This window comes from Ailuropoda melanoleuca, chromosome 3 (assembly GCF_002007445.2).
Source record: "Ailuropoda melanoleuca isolate Jingjing chromosome 3, ASM200744v2, whole genome shotgun sequence".
Classification (NCBI taxonomy): Eukaryota; Metazoa; Chordata; class Mammalia; order Carnivora; family Ursidae; genus Ailuropoda; species Ailuropoda melanoleuca.
Window position 1 is genome coordinate 123,654,523 of NC_048220.1, and position 16,072 is coordinate 123,670,594.

General features: G+C 39.1%; 1 pseudogene; it reads left to right on the forward strand.

The window, feature by feature from the left end:
• The first annotated feature begins 395 nt into the window (after nt 1–395).
• On the forward strand, nt 396–3,706 carry LOC100476272 (annotated as a pseudogene).
• Nucleotides 3,707–16,072: the final 12,366 nt, after the last annotated feature.

Below are 16,072 nucleotides of genomic sequence, written 5' to 3' on the forward strand. Positions count from 1 at the left end.
TATATATATTTTTTCCTCTCACCTACTCGGCATGATTACTTTCCATTACTCTGTCTTCCAGGTCACTAATTTATCCCTCTGTTGCCTGTAGCCACTATTTATTCCATCTAATGTATTTTTACTTTCATTTATTGTATTTTTAATCTCTTATTGGTTCTTTTTTATCTCTTTGTTATGTTATGAGTCTCTATTGATGTCCTCTACTCTCTTTTCAAGCCCAGTGAGTATCTTCATGATAACTACTTTAAATCCTCAATCAGGCATGTTATTTATACTTGTTTCACTTAGATCTCTGACTGTGGCCTTATCCTGTTAGTTCATTTGAGACAAATTACTCTGCCTTCTCATTTTGTCTAAGTCTCTGTGCATGCTTCTCTGTGTCAGGAAAGTCAGAGATGTCTCCTACTCTTGAAAGTAATGGCCTTATGAAGCATAAGTCCTGTAGTGCCCTGAAGTGCAGTGTTCCCTCTTCCCCAGAATGTGGCATTTCAGGGAATGTCTCCTATGTGTCTTGCACAAACTTTATTTTGTCCTATCCACTTTTTCCTTCAGTTCAGACATCTGTAGAAGCTCTCTTTGCCTGTTGTGGGCAGTGTTTGGTCCCTGGCCAGGGTGAGTTGTGCAGTTTTAACAAGGTGTTAGCAGGTCTACTTGCGATATGAGATATTCCATAGCCACTGCTGGGACCTGGGCCTTGTGGGTAAGCTGTGCAGTTTTAACAAGGTGCAATTCATTCCTTCTGCAGGGCCCACCACCACCGCTGGCAGGATTGAGGCCCTGCAAAACACACAGGTGGGGAAACACAGTGTTGGTAAGGTTTGTGCTGGTCTCCTGGGTGAGGGGACCCATAGAGTTGGAACTGAGGCAAATATGACTACAAAGGGCAGATCCACCAAAGTGCAGTGGGGTGGAAGTCGGTGTAAGCAAGTTAGTTGGCATGTTGGCACTGTGCTTCTTCCATTAGGTGGCTATGTGTTTGTGCTGCAGGGGGAGGGGAGGGAAATGGCACCTGCCAGCTCCTTTGTTTTTGGAGGATTCTCTCTCCAGGACATACTCTGGAATGAATAAACTACTCTCCCTCCCTTATGTCCCAGGTGTTTTTCACACTGCTGTTTCTACACTGTATTTCGTATGGATGTTTTTTGTGCTATCTCTTTAAGGGTTGGACTTGGTTTCCTATTGCTCTCTGGGTTCTCCCAGAACAGAGCCCACTGATTTGTAAAATTCCAGGCTTTAAGTCCCTCTGGTTGTAAGAACTCAGGAAATCTAGCCCCTCTCAATTTCAATGCCAAATGCTACGCGGATTTGTTAACCCCTTCTGGGCCCCAGTGTGATAGTAGGTTTCTTGCCTTTCTCCACACCTGTGGCTCCACACTCCATGGGTGGCCATTGGCCCTTACTCCCCACCACATCTCTCTTCTTCCTACCCTCTTGGATGTGGCATCTTCTCTACCTTCAGTTATGGAGTTTGTTCTGCCAGTCTTTGGGTCATTTTCTGGGTTACTTATGCTGATGTGTTATCTAATTGAATGCATGGAATGAAGTGAGCTTAGGTTTCTCTTACTTTGCCATTTTCCCAGCCTCTAACTCAAGAGTGCACTTATCTTGATGAGCGCTGAGTAATATATGGAACTATTGAATCGTTATATTAAAAGAAAAGAGGGATGCCTGGCTGACTCAGTCAGTAGAGTATGTGACTCTTGATCTTGAGGTTGTGAGTTCAAGCCCCACATTTTATGTGGAGATTACTTATAAAAAAATTTAAAAACCCAAATGATATCTGCATTGATGTAATATCATAGCAAGAATGATAAATTTTTTACAACAATTTTGTGTTTTAATTATGCTTAACGTATAACCAAAAACATATATTATTTAAAAAAATCACTTATAATCCCCGCCCCACATGGATTCATCTCGTATTCTCAATATAACAATTTGGTGGTAATAATTTAATGATAAGTCATTTATATGATGTCTTTGGAATTTTTGAGGACTTCAAAGATTAATTAAAATAAAACTATAGGACAAGAGAATGTAGGGATTATGGCACTGACACAAACATAGGAAAATAAAGAAGGGAGCTATAAATTTAAGAGATATATATATATATACATATATATATATATATATATGTATGTATATATATAGCCTCTACATTCTTTTGCTTGCTTTTAAGTTTCAATGAAACTGAACACTTTAACTCAGTAGCTTAATTAACAATCAAATAAAGCATATTTGCCCCATGAGCCAGAAACATGTGCTATAGGGACTGAAGGATGCTAAGGCAGGCCCAGTATTGGGAGATGTGGGACTCCTCTGATAGGCAACTTTGGCTTGAGAATGTGCCAATAACTTTGCCAAACTTCTTAAAACCCTCATCCTGTCTACTACCCTTGTATCCAGCTTTTCTTTCTTTCCTCTGCTCTCGCAAGGGGCTTACAGAGTTTCCCTCAAAGATGTTTCCACTAATAAAGTTTGCACAGCTAATTCTGTCTTAGTATCATGTGTTTCTCAGAGTATCCAAATAACATAAGTGGTATCAGGAGTTATCCAACAAAACAAGCAATAAGACAGGGACTTAGGACTGGCTTATTCATTGCCTGGTGGGTGAAGAGGACATTGTTCTGTTTGGCAGATGGGGCAACAATACTCCTTTGTACAATCAATGTTAATTTATCAGGATTACACTGGTGGTGAATTTCATTGGTGGTCACAGGAAAATGTCTGGGTGGAGGTCAGTGCTGTGGCAGGATTTAAGGATTCAGGCATTTGAAAATTTTGGGTTAACAGTGCCTACAAAGGTAGTGGAGTTGGTTGGTTACTTCCAAGTTGTATTGATTGCCCTCCAGAGGGGTAATAAGGGACTGAAGTCCGTCAACAAGCTTTGGTAGCTTATGAAGAGGTCCTTATCTTTTGCAGTGAAAGTACAGACAAATCTGTGCAGCAGGCTGAGGATCTAATAGAGTTGCAAAACTCCAGAGATCATTGAATGATCACCCAATGCTTTGCTTTGTTATATGAAGGCAAAGGTGCTAGTTGAAAAAACTGGGAACCCTGAAACATGAGATAGGACTGTCTTGACGGAAGACCATGAGGATGTGTTTACATATGCCTATGAACATTTTGGGATTTAGAGGTAGACTACCTTTCCTGCAAAAGAGCTGTCATTCTTACTGTAGGCCTTGTGGTGGGCTGTGGAGTAGTGGCACAGCACTGCTCTCCTCCACCAACAGCTACTTGTTCAGGTGGTGGCTGGTGGCAGGCACTGTGTTCTGCCTGCTGGCCCTATTGGTTCTGGTTAAACAGATGATGAACTCGGTCCTGCAGTACATGAACTGTGTATGCCAGCCCCACTATGTGGCTCTCATATGCAGTGGTGGAGGTGCCAGTGCTCTTGAGGAGCTGCTCAGTGTCCCTGTGCTGCTGGTCATTGGCCTAATGCTGGCTGGCTGGTCACTGCCCCTGCTCAGCCATTGGGTGCCATGCTGTTCATGGGCATAGCCTGCCTGCCTCAGGTTTGCTCTTGTTGCTGGGTTTGCTGCTGTATCAGGTGGGTGTGAGTGGACACTGCCTTCCCATCCATGCAGCCATTCCCTTCACCCACAATGGCCATGGTGACAATGGCAGAGTCTTCAGCATCTTAGGATGGTTGTCTGCTCATTAATGTCATGAGACCACATCTGGCATTGCCATCCTCATCTGACCGAGCAAGATCCACCTGCCTCAGTGTCCACATACCTGTGCCAGGGCATGGATGAGTGAGTGTGTGTGTGTGTGAGTGAATGTGTGAATGTGTGTTCATGTATGCTCATGCATGTCATGAGGGGAATAGTGAGTATATGTGAACAGTATAGCCCTTCTGTGGGATTGAGTTATGTGTGATTAAGAGGCTATGTGAACCGACACAACCACAACCACGGGAAGGGAAATATGTGTCCCCTTGGAACTTTGTATTTGTGTCCACAGAACTGTCAGAGTCTGTCTGTCTATGTCTGGGGTCTCTAGGCCAAGAAGTATCTAGGATCTTTGAAGACTCTTGACCCCTATTGCCAGAACCCTTTAAATCTAAACCCACCCTATACATCTGTTAGAAATTTCCACAAAAGTGACTCTTGGCCACCCCAGAGACTGCACCAATGACCCTTCATTGAGAAGAATAACTGGTAACAAAGTGGAAAGAACGTGGGCTCCGGAATGTCACAGATCTGGATTAGGATTCCCCCCTCTATTATTTACCAGCTGGGGAACTTGGGAAAGTGATTTAAGCCCTCTGAGACCCAGTTTCTTGTAGGTCATGGTTGTAGTCATGGTGTGCTAATTGATTGGTAAGGATGCACTGACACCCAGTATGGAAGGACTGCCCACATGGCAGATGTGCAATAAAAATGGTGGCTACTGAAACAAAATAAAACAAACAGAAAAACTCTCCTCCCAAGGAGATTGGGAGCTCCAAGGAGCTCCCAAAGAGCTACCATCTTCACTTCTGGCTGCAGGCTGGTCAGTCTCAGAACAGCCATATTGGGCCTGATAAAGAAGGAAGTACACCTTATACACTGAATGAGTTCAAATAATTAGCTAGTATTGCTGGTTTAAGCCAGAATACCTCTGTGATGGCACTTTGAAGGTGCTCTATCAAAGAGGCCAGGATTTAAGCCTATGTAAGCAAGTACTCTTGATGTGAAACCATTGATTTTCTTGGCACAAGGCATATCCTAGAAGACCCTAGGAGATGGGGCAAACTTGCTGCTGTGGTGACTCTTGGAGGTCTTAAAAAAATGATGGCCAGCACTAAGTGAAAAAGAAGTTCCTGGGTTGCCATATCAAATATTAAAGGCAAGAACAAAGATGCTGAAGGAAGCAGGCATGCTAGAGTGTATGTATTATATGAGACCAGGAGATCCAGTGGACAGTTATGTTCCACAGGAAGACCCGGAGGTCACATTATTCCCCAAGGCCATCAACAATGTGCTAGTGAGAGAGATACCAGCATCAGAAATTCAGTGGTGGCCTACAGAGTAGGGTTGATAGTAGGGAAAGCAGATACAGTCTTCAGAAGCCAAGCAGCAGAGCCAGATGCCAGGAGGCCACAATTACCCTAAAGATTGGCAAGGTCAAAGGGGCAGTCAAATGAGCTTGACCTATGCACAGATATGAACATGATTAAGGAAACATGGTGTCTCTGGGAGCAAGGGTGCTGGTCAATAGTTTTAACAAGAATAACAATGCAAGGGCAGGGATAGAAGATGAGCATGACTGCCCCCAGAAAAGTTACAGTCTCTGGCTCATTTCCCACATTTGAGCCAATTTTCAGATGCAGAGCATCCAGGGGACAAGACTAACAATGAAAGAAATGAAACAGTAGACCATGGGATCCACTGGTTATGACACATAGTGTATCATCTGGAACCAGCCAGCCTCACAGAACTCTGGAATAGCTTCTAAAAAAATCAGCTGAAGAGCCAGTTTCGAGCAATGCTCTGGAATTATGGGAGCCATCCTCAGGATATGGTGTATGCATTAAATCAGCAACTTCTATGCGAAGCTGCGCCCCCAAGGGGAAGAATATATAGATCTCCGATCATGGAGTAAAAGCAAGTACATCTGTAAACCATCACTGTCAGTGGCCAGCTAGGGATTTTATTCCTCTATACTCCTATTGACCTTAAAAAACAAAAGAGCCAGTTATTTTACCAGCAAAATGGGTTTTATGAATAGCTGGGGAATTGCATTTCGGGACAAGCAAACTATGGTGAACCATAGGCAAGTCTGGAGAACAGAAGAAGGGGCTTGCTTTTATAGGGGAAAGGAGGAAGCTGGGAGGGGCTGTTTCACTGAGTTCTTACTGGCTGGGCTATTGCTGGGCAAGGAGAAAATCTTCCTTCCTCCTGCTTGGGTATGTAAAGTAGGCTTCTTCCTGTTGGGGAGTGGGAGGTAGGCTTCACACAGCAAGTGGTAGTGCCTGAGAGCGCCCCCCTCAAAGCTTCCCGATTCCATTTATTTATTTTCACACACCATACCTGGAGTTTTGCAGAGTTGGAGGTCCTGGTGAGCAAAGGGGACATACTCTTGCCAGGGGACATAGAAGAGATTCCACTGAAGTGCACTTTACACCTGCTGCCTGAGTACTTTGGACCACTTGATCCAAGACCATCAGGATAGAAGAGAAGTCATCAGACTGGCAGAAGCAATTGGCCCTGATTACAAGAGCACATGGGGCTACTTTTTATACAATAGCAGTAGGAAGGGATATGTGTGGAGATCAGGTGATTTACATGGGGCCCTCCTAGTACCCGCTTGCCCCAGTGTAACTATGAATGGATATATACAGCAGCCCCACCTAAGGAGGGTATGATTGCCAAGGAAACAGACATCCCAGGACTGAAGGTTTGGTTCACAACAAGATACACCACAAGCAACCTGCTGAGGAGATCACTGAGTATGAAGGGATACTGAGTGGAAAGTAAAGGAGGAATAGTTTGAGTGTCATTTGCAGGTCTTGAGATCAACTGCATCAAAACTACCTCCTCTGACCTTCTCAGGAAGAGGGGACCGTGGGGACCATGGTTAAGCCACTCCCCAGTCTTTGAGGAAAAGTGGATCTGTGTGATGTGAGAGGCGGCCTGTGTCAGCCATTATTAGACTATGTTTCTTAGAGTTCCAACTGAGGGGAACATAACTGAGCAATGTCTCCAGCTGTTGCATTTAGAAATCCATTACCACTGTCGCACCAAGGCTGCCATTCCCAGTCATTTTTCTCAGTCCGTGCTGAGTGCACCAGCAGAGCAGGGTATTCCTGGGAGATGGTGAACTCCTCTGATAGGCTGCTTTGGCTCCATCCCTCCCATTGACCATTGACCTTGCCAAATTTTCTTAGAACTGTCTCCTTCCAATCAACCTTCACTGCTCTCCTTCTCCAGAGTCAAATAAACACCTTTGGTGAGGGCTCTCCAAGACCTTCTTGGTTCCCTCCCAATATTCTCTCATAGGCATTGTGCCTAATAGATCACCCTGTCTTAATCCTGTCCTAGCATCTATTTATAAGAGAACGTATAGTATTCATCAGCATTGATTGAAAACACAATTCAATTTGTGGCATTTAAGTAAAGTGTATCCTAAATCTAGACTGCTTAGTAACCTAATAAGGCATGGGTATTTCTTTCTTGTGTATACCAGCTAGCTTTCTTTCATTCACTAAGGATAACCTGTACTCTTAATCCATTGAGCAACCTTTCAATTCTTTCTCACTTAATATAAGCCAGGAAGGATCAGCCAGAAAGACAGCGAGAATATGTAGTTTCCCCACAATTACTAGAAAAGCATCTCAAAACATGTGCCCTTCTCACAATAGAATACTTCTTAGACATGATCTATATTAGACAGTGAAGTAGGGATATGTATGAGGCAAAAATAATGAAAGTCAAGACCTCCACTTGCTTCAACTATCTGATATGTCTACTTTGTTTAGTCTTTTCGTTGGCTTTGAATTCTAATAATTAAGGAAGCTCACAAAATGGTTTGCAGAAAGAGAATATTAGTGAAAGGCATATCACATACCTCGCCCATAAGTCTGTGGGTCAGGAAGTACATATCTTACAATGCTAACCAAATTCTTGAATAAATAGATGCCTGTGATTGGGTGAATTAACACATTCATATTTACGTTACTAATATAATGATCAGCATAAATATTTTATAGCATCTATTATAGAAGCTTTTAGGCAACTGATGCTTCCAGAAATATTTGTTGACCTGACATGAATAGTATCTTTGAGAAACGGGTTTGATTCGATGCAGGCCTTAGAGGTAAATCTGATGAGCTGATGTGACAGAGAAATAGTAGAGCAAGGTGTCATCAAATGGATCCTTCTGGTACTATGAGTGGGAGAAGCACAGCATTGCATGAGTGGCTTAGTCAATGATAAGTCTAAACAGCCTAAATGATCACCATGTTGTTATCACAAAGCAGTGGATAATTTGGAAAAAGGCAAATTCAGTGTGTATGCTTCAGGGTGGAACTCAGTCAGGGGCCTCTACAGTGTTCAATATAATCATGATTTCCAGTTAGGTAGGAAGCAGGTTTCTGGCCTTTTCAGGTTTTTGACATCCTGAGAAAGAAAAAGTTCTTCAGTTTCATCCCATTTACCACTCTTCCCACAACTGTATCTCATAGTTGAGGTTAAAGGAAGTTAGTTACAGGGAATTTCTGTTAAATATAGTAATAGATAAAGAATAAAAGGGAAATGATGGCATATGCCAAAATTAGTGGGACAAGAATCCTTTTACGGATGTGTTCTGAAGAATGCAAACAGTTTTGTGACATTTTAGACAGCAAAAGTCATTTTTATACCGAAGAAATGTAGGGTTTGTGCAAACCTTCATATCAGCTGATAAAGAAAAATATTACTTTCATAGGTTCACACAAGAAGTTCAAGTATTTCATCTCAGCTTCGATTTTTAAGCCATTTTCTTGCAAACTGGCAAATTTCTGCCTACAGCAAACTGATGAAAATTCATGGGTGTTTTCATTCCTCTAGTTTAGGGAGGAATAGTAAAACTTTTGCCTTAGATCAAACTTTTGAATATTTGAGGGGGAAAAAAAAAACACATCACTTCTCAAATGTGAATACCCAAAGTGAAATGTGGCCGTTTCTTACATTTTTAGATGCCTGGAAGTTTTCCACAAACTTCTATAACAGTCACTCTGCAGGCTTCTGCTATAAATGTTTCAGGAACTATCTAGGGAAATATTCTATTGAGAGGGAGAGGGAAGGCAGGATTATCTAGCAGATAGAGCGTGGAATTTGGACTTAGACAACCATCTGAGACCTGCACCTGCCTCTTTCATTGCCTTATGGTGCAGCAATGTATAAATGATTCAGACTCTCTTTGCTTATATTTTTCCCCGTGGCAATAGAAGGAAATGGGCTAAGCATTAGCCCCTTCTCAACAATCAGAGAACATCATAAAGGTAAATATGACATTGTCTGTAAAGTGCTATGACCTTTAATCCAGAAAAATAGTGCAGAGATGTGAGGTCACAGAGTTTGTAGACATTATAGCATCCTCGCATGGAGACCTGCTTAGCTTTCCCCTCACTTCTGTGTCTAATCAGGGGTCCCTATGACACAGTTGACAGTAAGTTATTACCAGTTGCTAATTCCTTCAATACACATCTTTCTTTCAGCATCTGGAACATAATAGCTTTCTCACAAAGTCAGTCAAGGGAGACAACCCATAACAGCCATCAACTTGCATCTATTGACTGTCTAATATGCAAAATTCATTCTACTAAGTATTAGACCTTTAATGAGAATCTATTAGAACAGTAACAACATATAAAGTGGAGTTGCTGTCCTCAAAATGTTTGTAATTATGATCTAGTTATAAAGAAAGTAATTCTGGAGTGTAAAAATCATATAAAATGTACGTAGATGACAATTGATAGAAATAATGGTTCTAAGGAGTTAAGGAAAGGTGCAAAGGTTCAAGGTGACTCCTTTGCATATGATTTTAATTTGTAATTAGGAAAAATATAATACACAAACATAGAAAGAAAATGTATATGCACTCAGAAGTATAAAAAAATAAAAGTGTATCTTTGGCAGTTATCATGCTACAAAAGTGATTCCTTGATATTGCTGCCATCAGATATTTCACTGTTCTCACTGAATTTAAGCAAATTTGCTCTGTCTTATTGATTATTTCTTTCATTTGCTAAGTTTGAGGAATGTTGATGGCTTGTTTGAAACCCAGTTCAGTTAGTTAATATGAATGTGTCTTATGAAATAAATTCAGAGTTATGTGCTACAACAGAAAGAGAATGGGATGAAGAACACAGTGATCTCACTCTGAACAATGGGCAGTCAATCTCTCAAGGAATCTGTGGGTTCATTTGTAAAATATAAGAGTTGGGCTAGATTTCATAGGCCAGTTCTAAGATTTTCTGGAAAGAAAAGCTGCTTAAAAGTTCTGTATTTCCTTATGTTGCTAGGGAGCTCATCTTGCTTTTGTATCTGTCTGGATCCACAACCATTTTTTGTCATTAATATCAATATCTCAATTTCATAGACCATGGATGCTGCCGGTAGAGGAGAAACAAATGGTAATACATTGCTTTCCAAAGCTGCTCTAACTGTAATTCTTAATTTAATCATATTTAGGCTGGACATTCCCAAGCTCTATTACATTTTAATACTCAACTCCAGAGAGCTTTGGTCTTGCCTGTAAGTACTAACTTAAATGAACAGGCTGGTTCTTGGTAATAGAACTTGTGTGTCAGTGAGCAAGGCATCTGTAAAACAGAACTTAGCACACGTGCTGGGGGTATATTGCCATACACTTCTATTTCAAAGCATATTGGCAAAATATTTGTAAATATGATAATGTGTATCACCAAAAGGATTGACAATGTCAAAACATCCAGTCAATTCAGAGAAAATAGTAACCCAATTTTAAATGAAGTATGAGATATGTCATTTGGGTAAGTACAAAATCGGAAATTTTATTTTTTTTAAACTGGCATGTTTTAATGTGCCATGTTGACAGCCTATGAAAAAACTAAAATTTATTCATCCTGCATGGTATAAATAATGCAAATGATGTTGTATATGGAATAAAAGGTCAGCTTTGTTGAGCATAAAAGAGAAAATCACTTCTCCAAGAAATTTTCTAGACTTGTAGAATTATGGTTTTAAATAGCTAACATTATAAACTGTCAATAAATAACTGTGGCAAAAAAAAAGCCCATCTATTTTAACATATTTTGGAATGGGTTCATTTATTCATATGAGGGACGATAGTGTAAGTGTATGATGTATCCCATATGGTCTGGGTCAGCACTGTCCAATAGAAGTATAATGCAAGTCACATGTGCAATTTTAAATTTTGTAGTTTCCACACTAAGAGAAGTAGAAAGACAAGTAAATTTCATTTTTTTTGGTAAATTTTAACACAGTATATGTACAATATTATCATCTCAACATAAAAATTATTGAGCTACTGTTTTTTTTTTTTTACTAAGACTTCAAAATTCCATGTGTATTTAGCTTATAACACAAGTCATTTTGGACTAACCACATTTCAAGTTGACTATAACTGTATGTGGCTAGTGACTATAGTATTGGAATCCTGGGTCTAGATAGTGGGATGGACGCAATAATAAACAACACAGGCATGGCCACTACTTACAGAGAGTTCATAGTCTAGTATGGAAAACAGATTCTGAACAATAAATAAAAGTGTAAAATTTTATACTTTTTTACAGTTTCAATAAAGGATTACATAAAAGTAATATTGTTAAAACAAGTATTTAATATGTTTTCACTTTATGTATGTTATAGATAATGTATTCCCTATATTGGTGAGATCATTCTTGTCAAATGCATCCTAAATGAACTTTTTTGTAGTCCATTAATATGATTTTATATTTGTGCTTCCCATTTTTTCTTCATCAGTATTGTACTATAAGTTTAATGTTAAAGAATCATGAGCCAGGCGCATAATAATACTTTAATATCATTATATAAGGTTAAAAAAATAGAGTAGCTAGGTACAAAATAAAGATAGGCTATCAGAGAGAACTTTATTAGGACAAAAAATTCAACATTTTTTACCATGCCCTTCCTTAGCTTTATAATTTCTGTGATTTCTGCTGACATGTGTTTGCAAAGGCTTTCTACTAGTAAGTGTATAGATCTTCTCTAGGTTTATTAGAGAAGTGGTTTATTCCATATGAAATCTTGCAATTATACCTAATTTATACATGAAAACTGATGTGAAGAAAGTATTTAGGCATTAAAATAATGAGTATAAAACAATTAAAAATATAAAAAGAATAGTTTATATGTGACATAAACTGTGTTGCTCAGAGATTTGCCTTAATAGATTCCATGTAGCTCAGGCTTAATTATGGACGGTGCTGAGAATGGTTATATATTTATTGAGATTCGAAGAATGCCAGAAAGCACAGATGAACTAGAAGTGTAGTGTTCACGCATTTAACTAAAAATACATCTTTTCCCTTGTTGCTTCCTAACTAAAATTGCTATAGAAAGTCAGAGAAGATTATATGGACCGGAAGAGTCAATTCCATGAGAGAAACTTCCCTTAGCTGAAATTTAATGACTGGATAGGGCTGGATTTTTCAGGAAGATGTAGGCAGGTCTTTCTCACTTGAAAAAGCAACATAAATAAAGTAAAAGAGTTGACATTGGCAAAAGCTGTTGAGAGAATAAAGCAGATGGCATAAGTTTGAGAAATTATAGTGGAAGTTAAAAAAGGATGAGCAATCTAAGGCTAGTTAATAGAGACTTAGAATCTTAAACTTGGTCCAGTAGGTGATATGGTACCAATATAGTTTTAAATCAAGGAAGTGGCATAATGAAAATGGCATTTTTGGGAGATTCATCTAGCAGAGGTGATGGGATTGATTTGAAGAGGCTGAAGGAAAATATCAAGAAGGTTGAGTTGAGAGACCAGATCCAATAATAGATGTGGAAGATTTAAAACAGGCCTTCTTAAAATGGGAGACTCATGCTTTTTTGACAGCATAGGAGATGGAACTGGTAAAAAGGGACAGTAAAAGAAGGCTGAGGAAAAATAGAATAAATGCATGATTAAGTGTATTCAGAAAGTAGGCTATAAAGTAGGATTCAGGGCTCTGGTTGTGGGGGGGTGGACATAAAAAGAACAAAAGACAAACGGACAGTACAGCAGAAGGCAGTGATATTTTGAGCTGTAGAGGTGAGTTTTCTTAAGTTTCTCTTGTTCAGCATGAGATATAGTGGGGTTACATTTTATATTATTACTCTTAGACCTCATTCCTCAGAGCTGAAGTAAATTGAAAGTTGGTTGAAAAATTACTAAGTGAGCTATGGCGATACCTCCGTCTCCTTTCTAAAAACATACATATTTTGGGTTGAATTATTTAGGAAGTTATATAGCAAAACAGGATTTATGTTTGCTTTATTTTGACATATGGTTTGCATTTTGAAAACCTTGCCCTGGGATGGCATTGGATAAAATTTTGATGATAAAATTGGGCATGGTGAAAACAAAAAGCACAAAATTCAGACCAGTAATAGACTTTATAAATCATGTAATTACATGGGTAGAAAAACAACAAACATTTATTGACTGTCTATCAGGTGCCAAGCCTATTGACGACATTGAATATATATATATATATATATATATGAAAAAAAGAAAACAAAAAACTATTCTCTACAGTCTGGTGAAGGAAATGGTCGTTAAACAAACGAACGAACACATACAGAATTATACATTTTGAAAGGTGCGTGTTATGAGTTGAATTGTGTTCCCTCCCTGGATTCATATGTTTAAGTTCTAATTCCCAGGACCTCAGGATGTGACCTTTTTTTGGTAATAGGTTTGTTGCAGATGTAATTAACCTTCAGAGGAGATTATGCTGGAGTGGTGTGGGCACCTAATTCAGTATGATTGATGTCCTTATAAAAGGGGAAATTTGGATACAAACACGAACACAGGGAGAACGCCATGTGATGATGAAGGTAGATATCAGGGTGATATTTCTATAAGCCAGGAATGCCGAAGATTGCTAGCAAACCACCAAAAACTAGAAAAGAAAGACATAAAGCAGTTTCTTCCTCACAGTCCTCAGAAGGAATCAGCTCTGCTGAGACTTTGATCTTGGATCCAGAACTGTGAAACAATACATTTCTGTTGTGTAAGTCACCCAGTTTGTGGTATCTTGTTATGGCAGCCCTAACAAAATAATACAGTATTGCAAAGAATTATTGGTGACACTGGGGGTGAGTAAGGGGATAGAGGCTTACTTTGGGTTGGATGGGCAGTGAAGGCCTCTATGAAGAAGTTCTATTTAGTCTATACCTGCAAAGGGGGANCACTGGGGGTGAGTAAGGGGATAGAGGCTTACTTTGGGTTGGATGGGCAGTGAAGGCCTCTATGAAGAAGTTTTATTTAGTCTATACCTGCAAAGGGGGGGGCGAACAAGCCATGTGAGGTAATGTGGGAGGAGCGATCTGGGCAGAAGAAAGTATATGGAAAGGAAAGAAGTTGGCCCAAGTAAGACCAGTGTGTTCAGGAGCATATCCAATGAAGGTGATGGTGGCGCAGATGAGACTAGATAGACCTTGGTAAAGAATTGGAATTTTATTCTAATAGCAATAAGGAGACTGTCATGGGCTTTAAGGAGGTGGTGACATGACCCAGTTTACATTTTTTTAAAGATTTTATTTATTTATTTGAGAGAGAGAGAGAGAGCACAGAGGGAAAGGGAGATGCAGACTCCTCATTGAGTGGTGGAGAGCCTGATGCAGGGCTTGGTCCTAGCACACTGGGGCTCAATCACAGAACCTTGAGATCATGACCTGAGCTGAATGAAGATGCTTAAGCAACTGAGCCACTCAGGTGTCCCAAATTTACATTTTAAAATAGATTCTAACTACTATGTAAAGAATGGTGTGGAAGGGGAAGTGGAGAACATAATTAGAAAATGAAAGCATCAGACCAGAAATTCAGCCTTGAAATAGGTTTGTGACACCAGAAAATAGATGAAGTTTGTCTGGCCAAAGAAAGGTCTAAGAAGAAGACAGAAAAATGGAAGTTAAGTGAGTTCACGGTGACCACAGTGTATCAAACATTAATAGCACTGTTGAAGTCTTCTCATTCTCAGTCCTGTGTCCTTGCAACCTGCACATGTGCAGTCAATGACTTTATAGTATTATTTGAATTAGATAGTAAGGGGCTACTTTCATGGGTGGTTTTGAGAATAAATGCACAAGCATCCATGTGGTACATAAAAAGGCCAAAATGGATGGAATGTAGTGACACAATGTCAAGAGCACGGAAATAAGTTCCCCGCTTGGAACCTACTTTTGGCCTTGCCACTATTTGTTAATTGTGCCTCAGAAAGAGAAGGTCATAGTGTCAGATAATTTCTAAGATGCCTATTAATTTTAAAATTTGATGTCTCCCCAGCAATTGCACTTCTGGGTACAGGGCCTAATAATATTCTTGTATATTTGCACAAGGGGACGTGTATAAGGATCTGCACTAAAAACATTGTTTAAAACAGCAAATATACAGGAACTTAAGTGTGCACCAACAAAAAGAAATAAAATATGCTATGTTTATATAACACAATCCTATTTAGCTGTTTAAAAGAATGAACTAGATCTATCTATCTATATAAAATCACAAATACAGAATGTTGAATGCAAAAAGAAGTAGGTCTTACTTATAAGGATACTTGAAATCGTTTACCTTTTATAGAATTATGTACGTAAAAATGCTAAAAGTAGCTAGGAAACAAGAAATTCTGGTTAATTATTGGGCTGAAGAAGGAAACCAGACTGGGAATAAGCTATAAAGAAAGCTTTTCAATGGGACAATGCCTGGGAGGCTCAGTTGGTTAAGCATCTGCCTTCAGCTTAGGTCATGATCCTGGGGTCCTGGGATGGAGCATAGGGCTACTTCTCTCTCTCCCTCTACTGCTCCCCTGCTTGTGCTCTCTCTCTCTCTTTCTCTCCAACAAATAAATAAATAAAATATTTAAAAAAAACTTTTCAAGTTAATGTTTTATATAAACTGATATTTAAACTACATGTAACTGTTTAAAAAGTTTGTTATACTATTCTTTGTATATTTAAATTAAATTGATTTTATGACTCCATAATTAAGTTAAAATAGATTATTTTCATTTTTATCATGGAGAATAAAAGTCTCATTTTGATATATTGTATATTTTAATAACAAATTTTAATATCATTAATTTCCTAAGATTAGAGAAATCATTATATAAATTCCACTTATATCTTTCATAACTCCTTAAGTTGCTGTATCATTCAGGTAATATATAAATATATTAAACACAATGCTCGCATATTTTTTTGTTGTTATTTTATTTTATTTTTTTAAATGATTTTTTATTATATTATGCTAGTCACCATACAGTACATCCCTGGATTCTGATGTAAAGTTCGATGCTCCATTAGTTACGTATAACACCCAGTGCACCATGCAATACGTGCCCTCCTTACCACCCATCACCAGTCTATCCCATTCCCCC